The sequence below is a fragment of the Anomaloglossus baeobatrachus genome, chromosome 2 (assembly GCF_048569485.1).
Source record: "Anomaloglossus baeobatrachus isolate aAnoBae1 chromosome 2, aAnoBae1.hap1, whole genome shotgun sequence".
In the NCBI taxonomy this organism is placed as follows: domain Eukaryota; kingdom Metazoa; phylum Chordata; class Amphibia; order Anura; family Aromobatidae; genus Anomaloglossus; species Anomaloglossus baeobatrachus.
The window spans coordinates 670,696,940-670,719,291 of record NC_134354.1 but is presented as its reverse complement, the minus strand read 5'-3'; the positions used below and the strand labels follow the sequence as shown (position 1 = coordinate 670,719,291).

Below are 22,352 nucleotides of genomic sequence, written 5' to 3'. Positions count from 1 at the left end.
GGACTGGGGAAAAGGGGTGCTGCCCATTTCTTAGGGGCAGCAACAAGGCTAGGTTGATTGGGTGGGAAACGCGGAAGGACATGGACCCGTTCCCGTTTAATAAAGTTTGAAACGTTAAAGTAAAATGCCTCCTGTTAAGGGACGACCTGCAGTAACCATAGTTTGTACAAATGTTATTATAATTGTAAGTGTTTTCCCGTTTTTCTTTCCCGTTTTACAGTTTGAAAAATAAAAATAAAACGGAGTTGGTCGAGCAGCCCGCGGATGGTCTGCATTAAACCAAGGGGGTATGTGACGCCCTGGACCCCAAGGGTCACAGGTAATAACATCAGCCACATACACACACCCACCCCCTGTGAGGTCACACACATGTCACCCAATAGGGAGACCTGATGCCTCCCCAAGGGCAAGTAGAGCACACCAGGTGGGCGGAGTCAGGCGGAAAGACACAGCCACTGAGGAGACTACTGTCCTGGGGCAGGAAGTTCAAGCAGATTAGTTTGTACAGTGACAGTGAGTGGTAGTTGAGCAGCTGTCAGGAACCGGGGTAGGAGCCTGGGCCCCTTAGAGAACGTCAGGCAGGCAGACGGTGGTGGCCGTCTACAGGAGTACCAGTATAGCAACTGGCGGAACCGTACGGACCGGGCCTGGGTTGGAGCCCGCTGGTCCCGAACCGGGGAGTCAAACGTGTACCGGAGCACCAAGAGGAGGGTACTCAGATCCCGTCCTAGCTTAGAAGCCACTGAGTATAGACAAATTGACTGACTGCTGGCCGGACCTCAGGGGTTCATCCACAACCAAAGTCCCGAAAGAAGCCAAAAGCCCACTGAGACCGGGTGAGCGCCACCGCCAAGGGCCAAACACCCGATGGGACAGCGCCTGCGGGCAACCGAGGGCTCCTCTGGCAGCTCAACGCCGGGGAGCGGGCTACCACTGTTTAGGCAGGGGGGGCCGAAACACAAACATCCAGCGGTGCACGGGAAAAGGGGCCACCATCAACCCCACAGGGGACATCAGCAGCCGGCCGCGGGAACCGACCACTACCGAACTTTGGTTTACCAGTGACTCAGTGTGAATTAATCGTGAGTACACCAGTGCCATCCGGGCACGACACACTACACCGCGGCACGGCGCCCTGCACCCTGACTACAACAACCACCACCAAAACTCTTACAGTCCCCCACCGGGCCCCGGGACACACCGCCCCTACCCACGGAGGGGCTAACATCTCGGCTGCGGCCGCAACACCGATCCCGGACGAGCCCGCCATTACTTCAGCCGCAGTGGTGGTGCTTCACCCGTCACCACGACCCGTGGGTGGCGTCACGACCCGTTACACGACCACCAACCTCCCACCGCCTACTCCGCTTAACAAGAGGGACGTGGCCCCCGGTCCGGAGGCGCTCGTGCCATCGACAACCCGAGCCCGGACCTCAAGCTTCTCGGCCCGAGCAAGCGGAGGAAGCGGCCGGGCCCCTCTCCAGGCGGTACACAATGCAGAGCAAGGAACGCAGCTCAGAGGGGGAGGGATCCTCGGCACCAGAACAGGCAGAAAGAGGCAGTGGTATGTCCAGAGGGAGAAGGCGGGCAACTCTAATTTTAGATAGAGGCAGGACATAATGTTAGCAGCATAGAGATAGTACTAAAAACAAAATCTGCTGATGTTTTGTCAAATAAGAGTGGCATATAGAGAGAAGAGGAGGATACTGAGGACTGAACCAAGAGGAGCCCTGATAGAATGGGGAATAGGAAGAAGAGCCAGCAAATGATATAGTGAAAGAGCGGTCAAAGAGGTAGAGTGGAGCATCATGAGGAGTGGGTGTCCTACAGTGTCAAATACTGCAGAGACATCCAGGAGAATCAGCAAGGAGTAGCGACCATTAAATTTAGCTGTTAGTAAATCATTAGAGACTTCAGTAAGGGCTGGTTCTGTATATTGTAAGAAGAGGAAACAAGATTGTAAAGGGCCAAGAAGAACAATATCTGAGAGACAGTGAATTAGACGGATGTGGACCAAATGCTCCTGGAGTTCTGAGTTGATGGAAACATTAAAGACAGGTCTGTAGTTACCAATGGAATTCTGGTTGAGGGATGAGGGTCTTTTAAGTAATGATGATGGCATGTTTGAAAGAGGAGGGAAAGATACTGAATGAAAGAGAGAGAGGTTAAATATTTTAGTTAGGTAAGTGGTGATAGCTGGGAAGAGGGACTGGAGGAGATGAAGGGGAGAACCGGCTGTCAGTCAGTGTTGAGGGCGCAGTTACTGCTGCTGCATACTTTACACTGAGTGGTGACAGAAACCGCGCCGGCACCAACCCTATGACTGCAAGAACAATGCTGCCGACAGAGATAACGTTGAATCCTCCTGGCAGTAGGACTTTCAGTGTGGGCACTGGGCAGATTCAGAAAGCTATTAACCTGCAGATTTACCCCATAACTGTGGGTTAATAGTGTTTTTTCACAAAATAGGTTCCTTTTAAGACAGAAGGAGGCAACATAGTATCACTTTGGCTTTACAGCGGCTTGTATTTTACAAATCTGATATATACTTTGATTAATTGTAATCCAAAGGAACAAATCATTTTCCCATTCATCCACAGCGTGGGCCTACTCTCAAGTTCCTGGGCTGGTTTTCAACTCCAGTACAGCCTTGGTAAATACATGTGACTCATTCTTATTGGATTTTATGGATTATTATTGTAATGAATTCGATGACTAACCTCAGTCATGGTGTGCTCCAAATTGCACTTGCAGTTAAACTGGAAAGTCAAGAGCAAGGGAACGCCTTAAGCTATGTAAGCATTAACCTCACTTTTGAAAATTGTCAGAAATCCCGGAACAGTTAAGGCGAGACGTATCCTGCTCTTCAACAGCTTCTAAGGTACGTACTATAAAAAGATTGCACAGCGAAAAAAAGTAATTGTAATTTTAGGAACAATTGTAAACGTTTCAGGCAGCAAAGTAAGCAATAATTAAAATACAAATCCTGTAATTCTTATACTGATAGGAAATAGTTAACAGTTTTCTATGCAATCTCATGAATGATTAGTGACTTGACCACAGAAGTTTGAATCAAGGACTGTTCCATGGAGGTCCGCAACCATACCTGATCAAAACACCACTACCTGGCACCTGATTAATTCAACACTGCTGGCTCAGGCTTTGTTCCGTATGACACAGACTGCAATAAAATGGTCAGTAAAGGCAGTACAGTGGTATTCTTCCTCCTAACCAGCCATAAGCAGTAAAGCAGATGGACAGAGGGAAGTCGGACTGCAACATCATCTAACACGCTCCTGCCAACATTGCTGAACAGACGGCAAGTGGCTCTTCTGCAGTACTCCTGTCCATGGCTTGTGACTGGTATCACTGTTTAGCTTCTGAAAAACAGAATGGAAAGTTAAAAACCTTATTTTTACTTAATTAGGTCATATAATACATTACTTGTAATTGGCATTTCTTAGGGAGTTATGTCAATCAAGTATAATAACATAAGGATGGAACCTTATTTTTAATAAGTTAAATTTTAAAGTTCAATTTAATCAATAGATCTTGGAATAATAAAAATAATAAAAAAATGTTCCTGTGCTGAGATAATCTTATAGGCATGCATCTCAATAAATTAGAATATCCTCAAAAAGTTAATTTATTTCAGTAATTCAATACAAAAAGGGAAACACATATATTATATAGAGTCATTAAACACAGAGTGATTAGAGTTGAGCGAGTACCTAACTATTCGTAATCGCTATACTCATAATTAGTACTGTCTACTACTCACATATTCATTCCGAATAGCGTGTGCAATGCAAGTCAATGGGAAATACTCGCAATGTAACGAGTAACCCGAATTCTGCACTATTCGCTACTCGCACAAAAAGTACGGCATTCGGGTTACTCGTTACTTTGTGAGTTTTTCCCCATTGACTTGCATTGCACACGCTTTTCGTAATGAATACGCGAGTATTAGACAGTATTCGTTATGAGTATAGCGGGTATGAATAGTTAGGTATTTGCTCAACTCTAAGCGTGATCTATTTCAAGTGTTTATTTCTGTTAATGTTGATGATTATGGCTTACAGCCAATGAAAACCCAAAAGTCATTATCTCAGAAAATTAGATTATATAAGACCAACTGAAAAAATGATTTTAAACTCAGAAATGTTGGCGCCTACTGAAAAGTCTGCACAGTAAATTAACTCAATGCTTGGTCGGGGCTCCTTTTGGATGAATTACTGTATCACTGTGGTGTGGCACGAAGGTGATCAGCCTGTGGCACTGCTGAGGTGTTATGGAGGCTAAGGTTGCTTTGATAGCAGCCTTCATCTCATCTGCATTGTTGGGTCTTGTATCTCATCTTCGTCTTGACAATACCCCATAGATTCTTTATAGGGCCTTAGGTCAGGTGAATTTGCTGGCCAATCAAGCGCAATGATACTCTGGTTATTAAACCAGATATTGGCACTTTTGGCAGTGTGGACACCTGCAAAGTCCTGCTGGAAAATGAAATTTCCATCTCCATAATGCTTGTCAGCAGAGGGAAGCATGAAGTGCTCTAAAATTTCCTAGTAGACAGCTGCGCTGACTTTGGTCTTGTTACAACACAGTGGACCTACACCAGCAGATGACATGGCACCCAAACCATCACTGATTGTGGAAACTTCACACGAGACCTCAAGCAGCTTGGATTGTGGCCTCTACACTCTTCCTCCAGACTCTGGGACCTTGATTTCCAAATGAAATGCAAAATTTACTTTCATCTGAAAACAACACCTTGGACCACTGCGCAACAGTCCAGTTCTTTTTCTCCTTGGCCCATGTAAGACACTTCTAGCATTGTCTATTGGTCATGAGTTGCTTGACACAAGGAATGAGACACTTGTAGCCCATGTCCTGGATACGTCTGTGTGTGGTGGCTCTTGAAGCACTGACTCCAGCAGCAGTCCACTCCTTGTGAATCGCCTCAAATTTTTGAATGGCCTCTTCTTAACAATCTCCTATCAAGGCTGCGGTTATCCTGGTTGCTTGTGCACCTTTTTCTTCCACACTTTTTCCTTCCACTTAACTTTCCATTAATATGGTTGGATACAGCACTCTGTGAACAGCAAGCTTCTTTAGCAATGACCTTTTGTTGCTTACCCTCCTTGTGGAGTGTGTCAATGACTGCCTTCTGGACATCTGTCAAGTCAGCAGTCTTACCCATGATTGTGTAGCCTACTGAATTAGACTAAGGGGTCATTTTAAACTTTTAGAAAGCCTTTGCAGGTGTTTTGTGGTAATTCTAATTTTTTTAGATAATGACTTTTGGGTTCTCATTGGCTGTAAGCCATAATCATCAACATTAACAGAAATAAACACTTGAAATAGATCAATGTGCTTGTAATGACTCTATATAATATGTGTTTCCCTTTTTGTATTGAATTACTGAAATAAATTAATTTTTTTATGATATTCTAATTTCTTGAGATGCACCTGCATATGTGTCTCAGCTATGTACTGTGTAATGGCCGTGCCTGACCGTATGGGGACGCAAAAGATTATAAAGATATTACAGCATGGAATCATAGATGATTCTTTATGTGAGGTAAAACATTTCCCTGCTTGTTTTTAAAAAAAATTTTATCATAAATTTAAATGAAAAGGAAAATTCTTTCAAGTGTTTTTTTTTTCAAATTCAGTATTAAGATTTTAGAAATTACAGTAATAATAACAATAACATAAGGCTGATATCACTTACTCATTAGTATTAAATTGATTTTTTTTATTATTATTATTATTACTATTATTATTATTATTATTATTGGGAAAGTGAGTGCTGAGATAAAGCAATAGCAAAATAAAGGGAACTGAAATATCAAAGGTGGTTGTCACATGGTGTCTGGCCCAAAACTTGCCGAGTGTCATGGCTACTTCTGACGCTGTTCACACAGTAGAGTCAGACACTCCACACAATGCCGGTTTTGAGTTGCACAGACAGGCTTCAGAGTCAACCAGCTGTGCTCTTGTTAGTAATCGGGCTTGCAGGAGTTAATTTCTGCTAGCCAATGGATTACTGCTTGCGTTACATGTTGCAGGAGACCTATCATAGTCGCCTCAACCCATTTTAAGATGGAGGAGTATGTTCTCCCATGCCGATGATAGCATTTGCAATTCCGATCCTTGTGCTTTGTTATCCAGTTGCTGGTGAACTTCTTGTGATGTTTAGTGTGTTGTGGAAATACTCTTGTTGTCTGATTATTTTCCTCCTGATCACGTATTAGCTATACCTGTGAGTGATTGCTGGGAGTTTGAGTTTTGGTTTCCCACCATCTGTTTATTTGTGTGGGATTGACCACTTCTATCCCGGTCCTCTCCTGGGTGGAAGGAGGGAGGCCACTAGACCAGGATTCTTCAGTAGTTAGGGAAAGGAAGGCGGCCCAAACATCGTCATCTTCCGATGGATCTTTGGGATCAGGGTCAGTAGGGTTCCCCTAGCTTGAGGGCCAGTTTAGACTCGCCTGTCCCTAGTTATCCTATCACTCACCGTGACACCTTGGAGTGCTCTCTGTTGTGTCTTTCCCCTCTTGTTTGTCTTACCTATCTCGTATTATCTTATTTGCCAGTCTCTGGAGAAGCTGAGGTGTCACTTCTGCTGCTGCTGAGAAGTTCCTGCTGGAGACGCTGTGGAGTGTTATCTGTTGTGTCTTTCCCCACCTGTTTGTCTACCTTCGTCGTGTTGTATATTGTAGTGGTCTAGGGACATTAGGACCACAAGACAGGGTTGTTCAGGAGCTAGGGCAAGGCAACCCAAACATTGTCACCTTCAGATGTACCTTTGGGATCAGGGTCAGCTAGGGTTCCAGTTTCAGAGGGCCAGTTTAGGCTTCCCAGTTCCTAGTGATCACATCACACCCCGTGACAGTGGGTAGTGACAGCACTGTCACACAAGAGAGAAAAGACAAATCTCATTTCGAACATAGAACATAGTATTTCTCTTGGAATTCTAGCCAATTCCTCCATATTTTATAATATCTATATTTAGTGACTTGGATGAGGCCCTACTACCGTATGTACTGTGTGCTATGAGTTCTTCCACTCTACTGAGAAAAGAAAGATGGGGTCATGCCTCCCAAAGATACGCCAAAGTAGTAAAATCAAGGTTTTTGTTAAAAATGGAGTAATGGCTTAGGCTGCTTTCACACTACGTCTTTTTAACATGCGTCCTAAATGTTTTTTTAACGCAGAAACGGATCCAGTGCAAATGCGTTTTCATTTCAATGCATTTGCAATGGACTCGCGTTAACATGCGTTCACCTGCGTTTGCGTGCGTTATAGTGAGGATCCAGCGACTTGCAGTTTTTTAACATCTTTCAAAAACGCTACTTGTAGCGTTTTTGAGCTGCGTCCAACTTCTGCAAATTGCTGGATCCTGACTAAACAGCATGCAAACGCATGTGAACGCTGGCGTGCTGATAGGCAGGATCCTGCTTGCTCTACTGAGCATGCCCAGTAGCCAGCCTCCGTGATCAGTCTATCTCTCTCCTACCTCTCTGTCTCTCTCCCCCTCTCTCTCTGTCTCTCCCCCTCCCTCTTCCCCACCTGAGAGCTGCGGACACTCGTAACCAAGGTAAATATCGGGTAACCACTTATCTTAGTTACCCAATGTTTACGTTGGTAACGTGTGCAGGGAGCCCGGCTCCTAGCAGCTGCAGACGCTTGTAACCAAAGTAAATATCGGGTATCCAAGCAAGTATACCCGATGTTTACCTTGGTTACGACCCTCGCAGCTGTCAGATGCCGGCTCCCAGTCTGGCACGTTTAGTTCCCCTCACTCCCGATCACATGACTCCTGTGCCCGCCCCTAAACATCCAGTGACAGGATCCTGCAAAATAAGACATGCGTTTGCATGCATTTTTTGCTGTAAAAGCAGGATCCGCTTTTGCAGCAAAAAAACGTTCAGGACGCATGTTAAAAAGACGTAGTGTGAAAGCAGCCTAAGTGGGGGAGTTCAGTTCTCCCGGGAGTACACTTAAGACACGCGAGTACCTCCTGCCTCTTAAAGGAGCAACGTGCTCAAGTAGGTCAGGCCTCCAGCTGGGAGGTATTAGGTATTTAGGCCACCCTCCCCAGCTGGGACGTATTAGGTATTTAAGCCACCCTCGCCTTTAGAGAGGTGCCTTTGCAATAAGGTTCCTGTAATACTGTTATTATTAATGTAACCTGTATTTGTATCCTGTCCGTGACTCGTGTCTTGTATTCCGCATGTGTCCAGTATACAGTGTCAGTGTTCTGTGCCATTGCCCAGTATCGGTACCCAGTATCCTGTGTTTGTGTCCTGTGGCTGTATCCCTTGCCAGGCTGTTCCCCTGTGCCTGCACCTATAGCCAAGCCAGTTCTGTCCATGACCTGGAACCAGAAACTGACTAGTCTGCACCATCCATCCTGTCGGTATCAGCACCCAGATCCTCTCCAGCCTGTGGTCCTGCTGTAACCAACTCCTGAATCCGTTACAGCATCCCTGACCATTTGGGGTCAGCTGTTACTGTATCAAGCGTTCCCCTGAAGTAGTAGCTGGTGCCTACCATAAACAGAAAGCTTAACCTCACACCAGAGGCTCTAGTGAAGAACCTGGTAGTCGCTTAGTTAAGCCCCTCCAGGTTGAGCCCATTCCTGTGCAGTAGGTCCACACTCGTGTGCATGACACATGAGAGTACCACCCTTCTAAGACAGTCCACCTTACCTTCAAAAGCCCCAACGATCCAAAGTTGCCAATAGAACTTCCTCACCAAGCAATCCACATGAAGATCCTGCGAATCAACCCTGGAGTTATCTTCAGGACCATAATCTTTCCACTTAATTAGATGCTGTAGTTGGTGTCTGACTCCAAAGCTGGGTTTACACACTGCAACATCTCAAACGACATCGCTGTAACGTCACCGGTTTTGTGACGCAATAGCGATGTCGTTTGCGATGTTGCAGTGTGTGAAACACATCAGCGACCTGGCCCCTGCTGTGAAGTTGCTGATCGCTACAAATCGTTCAGGACCATTCCTAGGTCCTTTGTTTCCCGCTGTGCAGCATGATCGCTAGAAAGTTTCAGTGTGTGAAAGACTTTGCAGCGACTTTGTTAGCAACTTCCCTTTCAAAAAGCTGCTTATCAACGTCCACAACAACCAGCTAGGTCGCTCTGCAGGTCCGGATCGCTGTTGCGTTGTTGGCCAGGTTTTCCTGTTTGACAGCTCACCAGCAACTCAACAGAGACTTAGGGAGGTCGCTGTTACGTCACAAAACCGGTGACATTACAGCGATGTCCTTTGCGATGTTGCAGTGTGTAAACCCAGCTCAAGAATTTGCTAAACCTCATACTCCCAATCCTCTTGAAAATCACCCTTAAAAATATCTTGAGAACCAAGAATCCCCTAAAAAAAAATTAAAAAGTAAGTTGCAATTTAACTGTTGCAGTATTCAAAATGTACATTTTTTTTTATAAGGACCTATGCATTTACAATCAAACTTCCTAGACGTGACCTTTAAGTGTAAATTTTTGAAGACAATAACCACACAAAATCTCCTATCTAAAGACATGAGCCTACGTCTGTGGTTAGCACCTCTTTGGCCTGGTCACTAGCTACCAAAAGCCCTCTTTCGAAGTCTTTCCAGACCTTGATTAACCCCTTCTCCCCCGGGTGATTTTTCGTTTTTGTTTTTTCCTCCCCTTCTTCCAAGAGCAATAACTTTTTATTTTTCTATCAGTATAGCCATATGACGGCTTGTTTTTTTGTGGGACAAGTTGTAATTTTGAATGACACCATTCATTTTACCATATAATGTACTGGTAAATAAGAAAAAATTCCAAATGCAGTGAAATTGCAAAAAAAGTGCAATTCCACATTTGTTTTTTGGGGGTTTTATTTACCATGTTCACTACAGAGTAAAAGTGACCTACTGGTATGATTCCCCAGATCAGTACTAGATCATAGATACCAAACATGTATAGTTTTTTTAATATTAAAGTATTTAAGTGATGAAAATAAATTTAGAAATTTGTCAAAAAAATAATTTATATGCCCACCAGCATCCCCAGAATGTGTATGCTACCCAGTTTCCCCAGTATGAGTATGCCTCCCACTGGCTCCCGTAATGTATATGCTCCTCACTGGCCCCAGAAATGTGTATGTGCCTCACTGGGTCCAGTATATGTATAGAACCACTGCCCCCAGTAATATGTGTGCCCTATCATAATGCGTATGCCCCCCGAAATGTGTATGCCCCCCAGCTACGTCTATGCACCCCAGTAATGTGCATGCCCCCCAGTAATGTGTATGCCCCCAAGTAACATGTATTCTCCCCAGTAATGTGTATGCCCCCAAGTAACGGGTATGACTCCCAGTAATGTGTATGCCCCCCAGTAACATGTATGCTCCCCAGTAGTGTGTATGCCCACCAAGTAACATGTATTCCCCCCAGTTACATGTATGCCCCCAAGTAATGGGCAAGCCCCTCAAATAACGTATAATCTTCCCAGTAAAATGCAATTACCCCACTAAAATGTATGTCTCCCAAGTAACGTGTATGCCCCTAGTAATGTTTATGCCCCCCAGTAACGTGTATGCGCCCAGTAATGTATATGCCCTCAGTAACATGTATGCTCCCCAATAATGTCTATGCCCCCTAGTGATGTTTATGCCCCCAAGTGATATCTATGCCCTGCAGTGATATCTGTGGCCCCAGTGATGTCTATGCCCCCCAGTAATATATTGACCTTCAGTGATATATTTGCCCCCAGCACCCTCCTGTGATGTATTGATGTATATACTGTAGCCCCATGTCTCCTGTGATATATATTAAAAAAGGCTGATGGCACTTCCTAACTTTCTAATGTGAACAGGTGCATACAGAGAATGAAACGTAGTAACAAAAAAGAGGCAGTTGCACTTTGTAGTGCTAAGATATGTGTAACAATGAGTATAGGAATATAGACATGCATTACTACTATGAAAAACATGAAAATTGAGATGCTTAGCACACAAAAATGGCCAGTTTTATTTGAGCCCAAAAGCCAACGGCAAGGCAACCTCATGTTTATGGGGTCCCTGCCTACTCTAATGCCTCTCTTTGGGTTAAAAACCTACAATATATTGGCAGTTAGGAACTTGCTACTGAAGAATTAAATCATCTAAGGCTGAAAAGCAGGAGTGCTCAATCAGGAGGCATAACCCTATAAGCCAAGAAAATGACAGATGGCACATCCTAACCTTCAATGAAAACAAGTGCAAATTGAACATGAAACATAGTAATATAAAAGAGATAATTGCAGTGCTAAGATATGTGGAACAATGAATATGGGAATATAGACATGCAATATAGCTATGAAAAACATAAAAATTGAGATACTTAGCACACATAATTGAGGGGGGGGTTTATCCCAAAGAGAGTCAGGAGTAGAGTAGGGAGAGTAGGCAGGGACTATATTCCGTGTTACACTACAGAGTGCAACTGTCTCTTTTTTGTTCTTGAGATGTACAGTATATGCAGCAGTCTTACTGTGTACTGTGCGGCCTGTCTGGTAGCAGTGACCCTGCCGGGCTGGCACACAAACAGAATTAAAGGGAATCTGTCACCAGCTTTTTGCTCCCCCATCTGAGAGCAGCATTATGTAGAGACAGAGACCCTGAATCCAGTGATGTGTCACTTACTGGGCTGTTTGCTGTGATTTTGATAAAATCACTGTTTTTTCTGTTGCAAATCTAGAAGTCATTTGAATGTTGAGCTTTGTATATCCCTGCCCACGTCCCTAATTGACAGCTTTCTATTAATACACAGGTTATACATAGATCTGCCAATAAGTGGTTGGGGCGGTGTAATACAGAGCTCATGTATATGCTGGACTACCTGGCAGCAGGCCAAGTAGTCCTGTAATGATAATCTCCTGCTGACTAAACAGTGATTTTATAAAAATTACACCAAGCAGCCCAGTGTGTGATACACTGCTGGAATCAGGATCTCTGCTCCTCTTTTGTGCTGCTCTTAGAATATGTCACAAAAACCTGGTGACAGATTCCCTTTACATTGGCTAGTGTCACTGTTTAGCAGACAATCCAATGCTATGCCTGTTAAAGCTACAATCATCAAACAACGCGGTCCGCACAGCCACATGCCAATGTGGAATTGGATGGGAGACAAGCGGGGAGGTGAGTGAGGCTGCTGCCGGCTTCCCCATATTAAAATGTCTCTAATGTGTCTGTGTGTGTGTGCATGAATGGTGTGTATATCTATTTATGACTGTGTATATATTTATGTCTGTTTATATGTATTTTAGTGAATTTATTTTGATAACAGAGAGTGAACAGAAACGGGTTGTAAATCCGCGCCAAGGACTCAGAGGATTCAATGGAGATTTATGCTTCTTTTATTGGCATGCACATGTCTACGCGTTTCAGGAGACACAGCTCCCTTCGTCAGGACAGCAAGCAAGGAACAAAGAGATTTGATGTTCCTTGCTTGCTGTCCTGACGAAGGGAGTTGTGTCTCCTGAAATGCGTAGATATGTGCATGCCAATAAAAGAAGTATAAATCTCCATTGAATCCTCTGAGTCCTTGGCGCGGATTTACAACCCATTTCTGTTCACTCTCTGTTATCAGCCAACTTTGAGACTGCTGCCGGACTTGGATTCTCACATGCGTGCATAGTGGTTGTGACTGGCACAACCATTATAGGTGAGTTTAAGGCGGGCTTTGCACGTTGCGACATCGGTAACAATGTGTTACCGATGCTGCAGCGATAGTCCCGCCCCCGTCGCACGTGCGATATCTAGTGAAAGCTGCCGTAGCGATTATTATCGCTACGGCAGCTTTACACGCACATACCTGCCGTGCGACGTCCCTCTAGCCGGCGACCCGCCTCCTTCCTTAGGGGGCGGGTCGTGCGGCGTCACAGTGACGTCACACAGCAGGCGGCCAATTGAAGCGGAGGGGCGGAGATGAGCAGGATGTAAACATCCCGCCCACCTCCGTCCTTCTCATTGCAGCCGGCGACAGGTAAGGAGATGTTCCTCGCTCCTGCGGCTTCACACACAGCGATGTTTGCTGCCGCAGGAACGAGGAACAACATCGTACCTGTCGCACCATCGGCATTATGGAAATGTCGGGGGCTGCAGCGATGATACGATAACGACGCTTTTGCGCTCGTTCATCGTATCAAAAAGGTTTTACACGTTGCGATATCGACTGCGACGCCGGATGTGCGTCACTTTCGATTTGACCCCATCGACATCGCACGTGCAATGTCGCAACGTGCAAAGCCGCCCTAACACTTTTTTTCACCTTTCCCATCACCTGGGTAAGACCCTATTGCGCTTTCTTTTTCCACAGCCCTTTTTATCTAGTGAATTTATTTTCAAATAGGTATATACACGTATGCCTGTATGTATTTGTATCTGTGTATGTGCGTGTCTGCATGTGCATGGGGTCCCCTGAAACTCTTTTGCTGGGCCCCATGAAAACCTGGAGCCGTCTCTCGCTAAATCTAATTTTCTAGAAATAAACTTGTTGATTTAAGGCAGCTCATGTGTGTTAAGTACACAGCCAGGTATCAGAAACACGCCCTACAGTATAAACTTGTGTTGTTTCATATAATATTTGGCATTGTGGTTTATTGCAGTGATATGAATTGTGCACAGTTTAGTTTGTATTTCACCTCACTTACAAAGAAGTAACACGGTGTTTATTTTAGAGGATAAACAACCCACATGTTCTACATATTCTGATCTCCCATTCTTGAAGAGCTTGTCTGTAAAATATTATTTTTTTATGTTTTAGAATAATGCTGTATAATGCACATTAGGAATTTATTCAACATACAATGGCATGCAAAAGTTTGGGCACCACTAGTCAAAATTAATGTTCTTGTGAACAGTTAAGCAAATTGAAGATGAAATGATCTCTACAGGGCATAAAGTTAAAGATAACACATTTCCTTTGCATTTTAAACAATATATATATATATATATATATATATATATATATATCTTTTATATTTTAAAAATTACAAAGAGGAAAATGGGTCAATGCGAAAGTTTATCAACCCTTCGAGATTTGTGTGCTCAGATAACTTTGACCAAGGTTTTAGCCTGTTAGGGTTATGGCTTGTTCACTATCATCGTTAGGAAGGGCCAGGTGAATCAAATTTCCCAGCTTTATAAAAACTCAGCCTCCTCTAACCTTGTGTCAAAAAACAGCAGCCATGGGTTCTTCTAAGGAGCTGCCTAGCACTCTGAAAAAGATAATAGTGGAGGCTTACAAAACAGAAAATAAAGCGTTTTCAAGCTGCCCTTTCCACAGTTTGAAATGTAATTAAGAAATGGCAGTTACCAGGAACAGTGGAGGTAAAGGTAAGGCCTGAAAGACCAAGAAAAACTATTCCTGCATTGATGGTGGTTCTGGTACTGTACTCATGTGCTGATGGTAAATCTGATGTTGTATTTCTTTACTAAATATGGTTCTGGAAATATTTTTATGGTGATGGTTGTGGTGTTGTAGTTCTGTACTGATGGTGGTTGTGGTGATGTAGACATGTGCTAATGATGATATTGGTGTTGTAATTCTGTACTGATGGTTATTGTGTTGATATATTACTGTATTGATGGTAGTTCTGGTCCTGTTCTTGTGTACCAATTGTGATTCTGGTGCTGTTTGCATAGACAATTGGTGGTTCAGGAGCTATATTCCTGTACTGATGGTGGTTCTGATGCTGTACTCATGTACTGATGATAATTCTGGTAATGAATTCCTTTATAAGAGACACTTATTTTTCATATATTACTGCAAAATACTGTGATCAGACAAATTCAAGTCTCCTAAATAGACTAAAAGATAAATGAATACCAGAAAGATAAAATCCCCAAAACAATGGAAATTGCACTTAACCACAGCAGGCATATATTACACTCAGGGAGGGGCATCCTCAGGGACCATCAATAATGCCACTGGTGATTTGCTTCTGTCCCAACAAGTTTAGTGCAGTTTGTCCCTTTTCTTAAATGTTTTAATTATGACAAATCAGGAAAATAATTTATCTGTGAGGACTCCTAGAGCAGACTTATTAGGCCCTGTGCCCACGTTGCATATATTGACGCGGATTTTGACGCAGATTTTCAGAAATCTGCATGTCCATTGTGAAGCCAGCAAAGTCTATGAGAATTCAGAAGTGCTGTGCCCACGTTGAGTATTTTCCCTTGCGTGTTTGGTGCAGATTTATTTTTTTCTGCACCAAACATGCAAGGGAAAAATAAGCAACGTGGGCACAGCACTTCTGAATTCTCATAGACTTTGCTGGCTTCACAATGGACATGCAGATTTTGCTGCATATTTCTGGAAATCTGCGTCAAAACTACACAGCGTGGGCACTGAGCCTATAGTGAACTGAACACTCTCCAGGTCACCATGCAGCATCTTGTGCAGATACTTGGAGCATCAAAATAATCTTTATAATTACTGTTCCCCAATTTGTCATGAAATAATGTTATCACTCAGTGAATATCTAAATAGTCCAGAATAAAGAAAAGCTCCAGATGGCAACTATACCCTAGTTATCAGGACAAATGATTGACTTGGGGAGAGAGCATATGCCTTGTTTTCCCACTACTCAGAAATATTAAATGTGCAGTGTGTGGAAATATTAATTCAACAGCATATGGTCTGTTATTTGCACAATGTTTTGCAATTCATACGGGGTATGGCTTGTTTATGTACACTGTATGGCACTATTAAACTATTAAATGTACTGTGTTCTGGGATACTACCTGGTCTGTTATTTGCACACTTTTTTTGCTATTGTAATTTAGGATTGCATGTGTCAGTATGTCTGTATTTGCACACTATATGAATAATTTTGAACATTATTTTTAAGGGGCACTTTGCACACTATGACATCGCAAACCGATGCTTGCGATGCCGAGCGCGATAGTCCCCGCCCCCGTCGCAGCTGCGATATCATGGTGATAGCTGGCGTAGCGAACATTATCGCTACGCCAGCTTCACACGCACTCACCTGCCCTGCGATGTCGCTCTGGCCGCCGACCCGCCTCCTTATTAAGTGGGCGGGTCGTGCGGCGTCACAGCGACGTCACATGGCAGGCGGCCAATAGACGCGGAGGGGCGGAGATGAGCGGGACGTAAACATCCCGCCCACCTCCTTCCTTCCGCATAGCCAGCGGGAGCCGCGATGACGCCGGTAGGAGATGTTCCTCGCTCCTGCGACTTCACACACAGCGATGTATGCTGCCGCAGGAACGAGGAACAACATCATACCTGTCGCTGCAGCGAATTTATGAAAATGACCTACGCTACACCAATCACCCGATTGTGACATTTTTGCGATCGGTGATCAGTGTATCTAGGCTTTACACGGTGACATCGTTACGGCGCCAGATGTGCGTCACTTTCAATTTGACCCCAACGAGATCGCAGGTGCGATGTCGCAGCGTGCAAAGTGCCCCTTAGTCTTGTTATTACCACTGTGTATTGTCCTGTTATTAACATATAGTATAGCCCTATTATGTGTCATCTGATCTGAACCCAATCTAACCAGTATCCAGGCTCTAAAAGGTCTTTCATAAAGAATGGAAAAAGATAAATGTTGCAAACTTGTTCATTCCATGCCTATAATACCTGGTGATGCCCCTAAAGCACCACTCCAGTGTTTGTTTTTCAGAGCTCGAGTGATACTTTAAATCTTCATCCTCTGACCCTAATGTTAGGGGCCCTTTGCACACTACAACATCGCAAGCCGAAGCTTGCGATACCGAGCGCGATACTCCCCGCCCCCGTCGCAGCTGCGATATCTTGTGATTGCTGGCGTAGCGAACATTATCGATACGGCAGCTTCAAATGCACTCACCAGCCCTGCGACGTCGCTCTGGCCGGCGAACCGCCTCCTTATTAAGGGGCGGGTCGTGCGGCGTCACTGCAACGTCACACGGCAGGCGGCAAATAGCAGCAGAGGGGTGGAGCAGAGCGGGACTTAAACATCCCGCCCACCTCCTTCCTTCAGCATAGTCAGCATGAGCTGCAGGTAGCAGGTAAGGTGATGTTCCTCGCTCCAATGGCTTCACACACAGCGATGTGTGCTGCCGCAGGAGCGAGGAACAACATCGTACCGTCGCAGCAGCGTAATTATGGAATTCCCGGACACTACACCGATGATACGATTACGACGCTTTTGCGCTCGTTAATCGTATCATCTAGGATTTACACACTACGATGTCGAGAGCAACGCCGGATGTGCGTCACTTTCGACATGACGCCACCGACATCGCACCTGCGATGTCGTAGTGTGCAAAGTGCCCCTTATACTTACCTTCAGCGATTTAACCTTTTTCGCCGTCACTCTAGTCCCACCAGAAATCAGAAGTTACATTAAAATCTCTACAATTTTAATGCTGTATGGTGTTTTGACTCTTGTAAATGGGCCCATGCCTGTTAGTTGTTCATGAGAGATTTTTGAAATAGTTACAAGTCTATAAGAGCCTAGTTCTGGCTCTCATAGACTTGCATTAGTCTATGAGAGCCAGAACTAGGCTCTTGTAGACTTGTAAGGCTATGTGCGCACTTTGCGTTGAGGTAGTTGCAGTTGTAAACACATCCTCTGGCAGAAATTGTCTTTGTCAAATTTGGTTTTGACCACAAAAACGGAAAAAATACGCTTGCGTTTTTACCGCGTTTGGCCGTGTTTTTACAGCGTTTTACATGTTTTTCATTGTTTAAAGTCAGTTGCGTTTTCAATACAAATACACTACTAAATAAAGTTTAAACATTCAAACACTATGAAAATAACGGAAAAAAAATGATAACAAAAAACATGCTTAAATTCAAACACAAAATAGCTTATGTTATTAAAATGATAACTGTGATCTAATAGTCATGTTTCAAATAACGTTAAATTATTGATTTTCATTAATTTAATTGTCGGACTATGTGTGTGTGTAAAGGGACATATAATGCCCTTAATATAATGTCAAAAATGCATGCGTTTATTTTGTCAAAAAAGCATGTAAAATGCTAGGATTTTGATGTAGAATGCGTTTTGAAACTTATCATTGACTCTAATGTTAGAAAAACGCTGCCAATATGACAAAAACAAGTGACATGCTGCTTCCTTAAACGCAGAGATTTTGACAAATTTTCCTCAACTAAAACAATGCGTTTTTAACAGCATTGTGCACACAAGAAAGCCCTATTTCCCATAGACTTTGCTTGAAAATCAAAACACATGCATTTTTGCATTAAAACGCTGCAGTTGAAAACGCTGCGGAAACGCATGAAAAAACACAACATGCGCACACAGCCTAACTATTTCAAAAAGCTCACATGAACAAGCAACAGGCATGGGGCCGTTTACAAGAGTCAAAACACCATAGAGCATTAAAATTTTAAAACATACAGTCATATGAAAAAGTTTGGGCACCCCTATTAATGTTAACCTTTCTTCTTTATAACAATTTGGGGTTTTGCAACAGCTATTTCAGTTTCATATATCTAATAACTGATGGACTCAGTAATATTTCTGGATTGACATGAGGTTTATTGTACTAACAAAAAATGTGCAATCCACATTTAAACAAAATTTGACCGGTGCAAAAGTATGGGCACCCTTATCGATTTCTTGATTTGAACACTCCTAACTACTTTTTACTGACTTACTAAAGCACTAAATTGGTTTTGTAACCTCATTGAGCTTTGAACTTAATAGGCAGGTGTATCCAATCATGAGAAAAGGTATTTAAGGTGGCCACTTGCAAGTTGTTCTCCTATTTGAATCTCCTATCAAGAGTGGCATCATGGGCTCCTCAAAACAACTCTCAAATGATCTGAAAACAAAGATTATTCAACATAGTTGTTCAGGGCAAGGATACAAAAAGTTGTCTCAGAGATTTAAACTGTCAGTTTCCACTGTGAGGAGCATAGTAAGGAAATGGAAGAACACAGGTACAGTTCTTGTTAAGCCCAGAAGTAGCAGGCCAAGAAAAATATCAGAAAGACACAGAAGAAGAATGGTGAGAACATTCAAGGACAATCCACAGACCACCTCCAAAGACCTGCAGCATCATCTTGCTGCAGATGGTGTCAATGTGCATCGGTCAGCAATACAGCGCACTTTGCACAAGGAGAAGCTGAGTGATGCGAAAGAAGCCGTTTCTGCAAGCATGCCACAAACAGAGTCGCCTGAGGTATGCAAAAGCACATTTGGACAAGCCAGTTACATTTTGGAAGAAGGTCCTGTGGACTGATGAAACAAAGATTGAGTTGTTTGGTCATACAAAAAGGCGTTATGCATGGAGGCAAAAAAACACGGCATTCCAAGAAAAGCACTTGCTACCCACAGTAAAATTTGGTGGAGGTTCCATCATGCTTTGGGGCTGTGTGGCCAATGCCGGCACCGGGAATCTTGTTAAAGTTAAGGGTCGCATGGATTCAACTCAGTATCAGCAGATTCTTGACAATAATGTGCAAGAATCAGTGACAAAGTTGAAGTTACGCAGGGGATGGATATTTCAGCAAGACAATGCTCCAAATCTACTCAGGCATTCATGCAGAGGAACAATTACAATGTTCTGGAATGGCCATCCCAGTCCCCAGACCTGAATATCATTGAAAATCTGTGGGATGATTTGAAACGTGCTGTCCATGCTCGGCGACCATCAAACTTAACTGAACTGGAATTGTTTTGTAAACAGGAATGGTCAAATATACCTTCATCCAGGAACCAGGAACGCATTAAAAGCTACAGGAAGCGACTAGAGGCTGTTATTTTTGCAAAAGGAGGATCTACAAAATATTAATGTCACTTTTATGTTGAGGTGCCCATACTTTTGCACCGGTCAAATTTTGTTTAAATGCGGATTGCATATTTTCTGTTAGTATAATAAACCTCATTTCAATCCAGAAATATTACTCAGTCCATCAGTTATTAGATATATGAAACTGAAAAAGCTGTTGCAAAAACCCAAATTGTTATAAAGAAAAAAAGTTAACATTAATAGGGGTGCCCAAACTTTTTCATATGACTGTATGTTTTATTAATGAAAATTTAGAAAAAAAAATTTAACTACAAATTTTCTGTTATAGTTACTGGGAACAATGTGCCTATAAAGACAGGGTCACTCAAATAAGGCAGGAACGAAAGTGATTAGTAAAAAAAGCCGACTGACAGCAGTAAAGCTACTAATTAAGCTGCGTAAAAATAGTTAAATGTAGACAACAAAAAAACTGAAAAAATAGACAATATGTAAATATCCATAAAGTGTTTGCCAAGAGTGCATAAATGTTCAAAAAATAATAATTAATACAGTGTATAATCTAGTGAACAGACTCATGGTCTATTTGACAAATATCAGTGTAGTAGTTGTATGAAAAAATGCCCAGTTAAGTGCCATCAGCATAGACGCTACACCATAGTCCACTGGTAGAAGAAATATAATGGAGTAGTAAATACCTTACACAGGTGTGTAAGGTTTGTCTGCCTTCTTCCGACGCGCGTTTCGTCGTCTATCTGATTTCCTCAGGATTGTTAGTATAAGAATGATTAGAAGTTACGTTACAATCTCTCAATGCAAGTCTAAATTGAAAAAAGGATTTCTGAGCATATGAATAATATTAAAAATGTTAATGCTGCATATTCAGGTGCGGTTACGCATTTTGTTACCATGCACCAATGAAATACTGGTAGCTTTCAGTTTTTTGCTCTTGAATTTGTACCACGTCCAATAAGAGGGGGAAATAGGCAGAAGTGTTTAACCTTGAGGGAGCCTTTTTGGATATTAACTCTAGATTCAAAACACCCTAAAAATGATTTGTTTTATATTTATTGATATTTGTTTTATTTGTATTTCTTGCATATAAAAAAGTATTATTTTTTTGCTTTTAATGTATAAATATTTTTTGCATGTTTTTTAATGTTTTTCTGTGTTTGATTATATTTTGGTGGGGTTTTTTGCAATCCTTTTCTGTCTTATACCCTTTACCTGATATTTCACTATGTGTAAGTGTTTTTTTTATTGATGCCATGTGATCTTTAGCTTTAAAACCTTTTCCGGTGCATTCATTTTCTTACTGAACTTCCAATGATTAAGGGTGTCTATAAGGCCTAAGACACACGGCATGAAAATCGGAGCGAGTGGAATGCGATAAAACATCGCATTCCACTCTGACCAATATTAGCCTGTGTCAGCACACATCAGCAATTATTTTCTCAGCCCTAATCGGACCGAGAAAACAATTGCAGCATGCTGCGAGTGTAATGCATTCCTTGTTTCTCTCGCACCCATTCAAGTGTACGGGGCGAGAAAAAAATCCCACTGCACTCGCAGTACATCGGTGCAACGTGAGTGCAGGGCGAGAATAGCAATAGCCGGCTACAAAATAATCCCACCCGCCCCTCCTCAGTGCCGGCCCATCACCCGCAGCTGAGGTCCGATCGCATGATCGGACCTCAGTCACAGTGACACTCGCGTGACACTCAACTCCTCCTGTGCTGCCAGCGTGAGCCGAGTGTCATGCGAGAACCACAGTAGTGCCCTGTGTGGCCCCAGCCTTAATGCCAGAAATGCGTCAATTGAACTGTTCAGCGACATTTCCGCATTTCTAATATGGTTTGAATAAAGGTTTTTTTATATTTTAATCTCCATTTCCAGGATTGGATGTTCCTTCACCTTTTTCCTCTTTTCAAGTATATTTAATGTGACATTGCAGATGAGCGATGCTGTTCACTGCCAAAATCTGCGCGTAAAAAAGTTTGCAGCGTGCACGTTTCTTCTGTGTGTCAGACGAGACTCACCCATTCAAGTTTATGGCACTAACAGATCCCATACGGAGTCACAATATGACATCCGGTTTTACAGATACTTTGCAACTCTGTAACATTGGAAACTGTAAAGGGTTTTGTAAAGTAAAGCACCATTCTAGCTGGAGTGGTACTGTAAACTTTAGCCCCGTCTTATACTCATCCTCTGGCATTTTCACCTTTATTGTTGCTGCTCTGGTCTCGAGGCTCCTTCTTCTGACCGCAACTTCAGATTGGCCAAAAGTCAAAAATTACTTCATAAGTGCTCAATGTAAAGGGTGCTTTACACGCTGCGAGATCGCTAACGACATATCGTCGGGGTCACGTCGTTAGTGACGCACATGCGGCGCCGTTAGCGACATCGCAGCGTGTGACATCAAGGAGCGACGATCAATGATCACATAAGCGTCAAAAATCGCTGATCGTTGACACGTCGCTCCTTTCCATATCGTTGCTGTTGCAGCTACGATGTTGTTCGTCATTCCTGCGGCAACACACATCGCTATGTGTGACACCGCAGGAAAGACGAACATC

At 43.1% G+C, this 22,352-nt stretch overlaps 1 protein-coding gene across 1 annotated transcript in view; it reads left to right on the top strand.

Annotated features, from left to right (window-relative positions):
* The first annotated feature begins 2,804 nt into the window (after positions 1-2,804).
* Positions 2,805-22,352, top strand: part of SMAGP (small cell adhesion glycoprotein) — a 33,599-nt gene continuing 14,051 nt past the window's right edge. The window contains exon 1 of the mRNA XM_075334488.1: positions 2,805-2,881. The gene's annotated coding sequence lies outside the window, so the exon portion shown is untranslated. The remainder of the gene's footprint in view (positions 2,882-22,352) is intronic.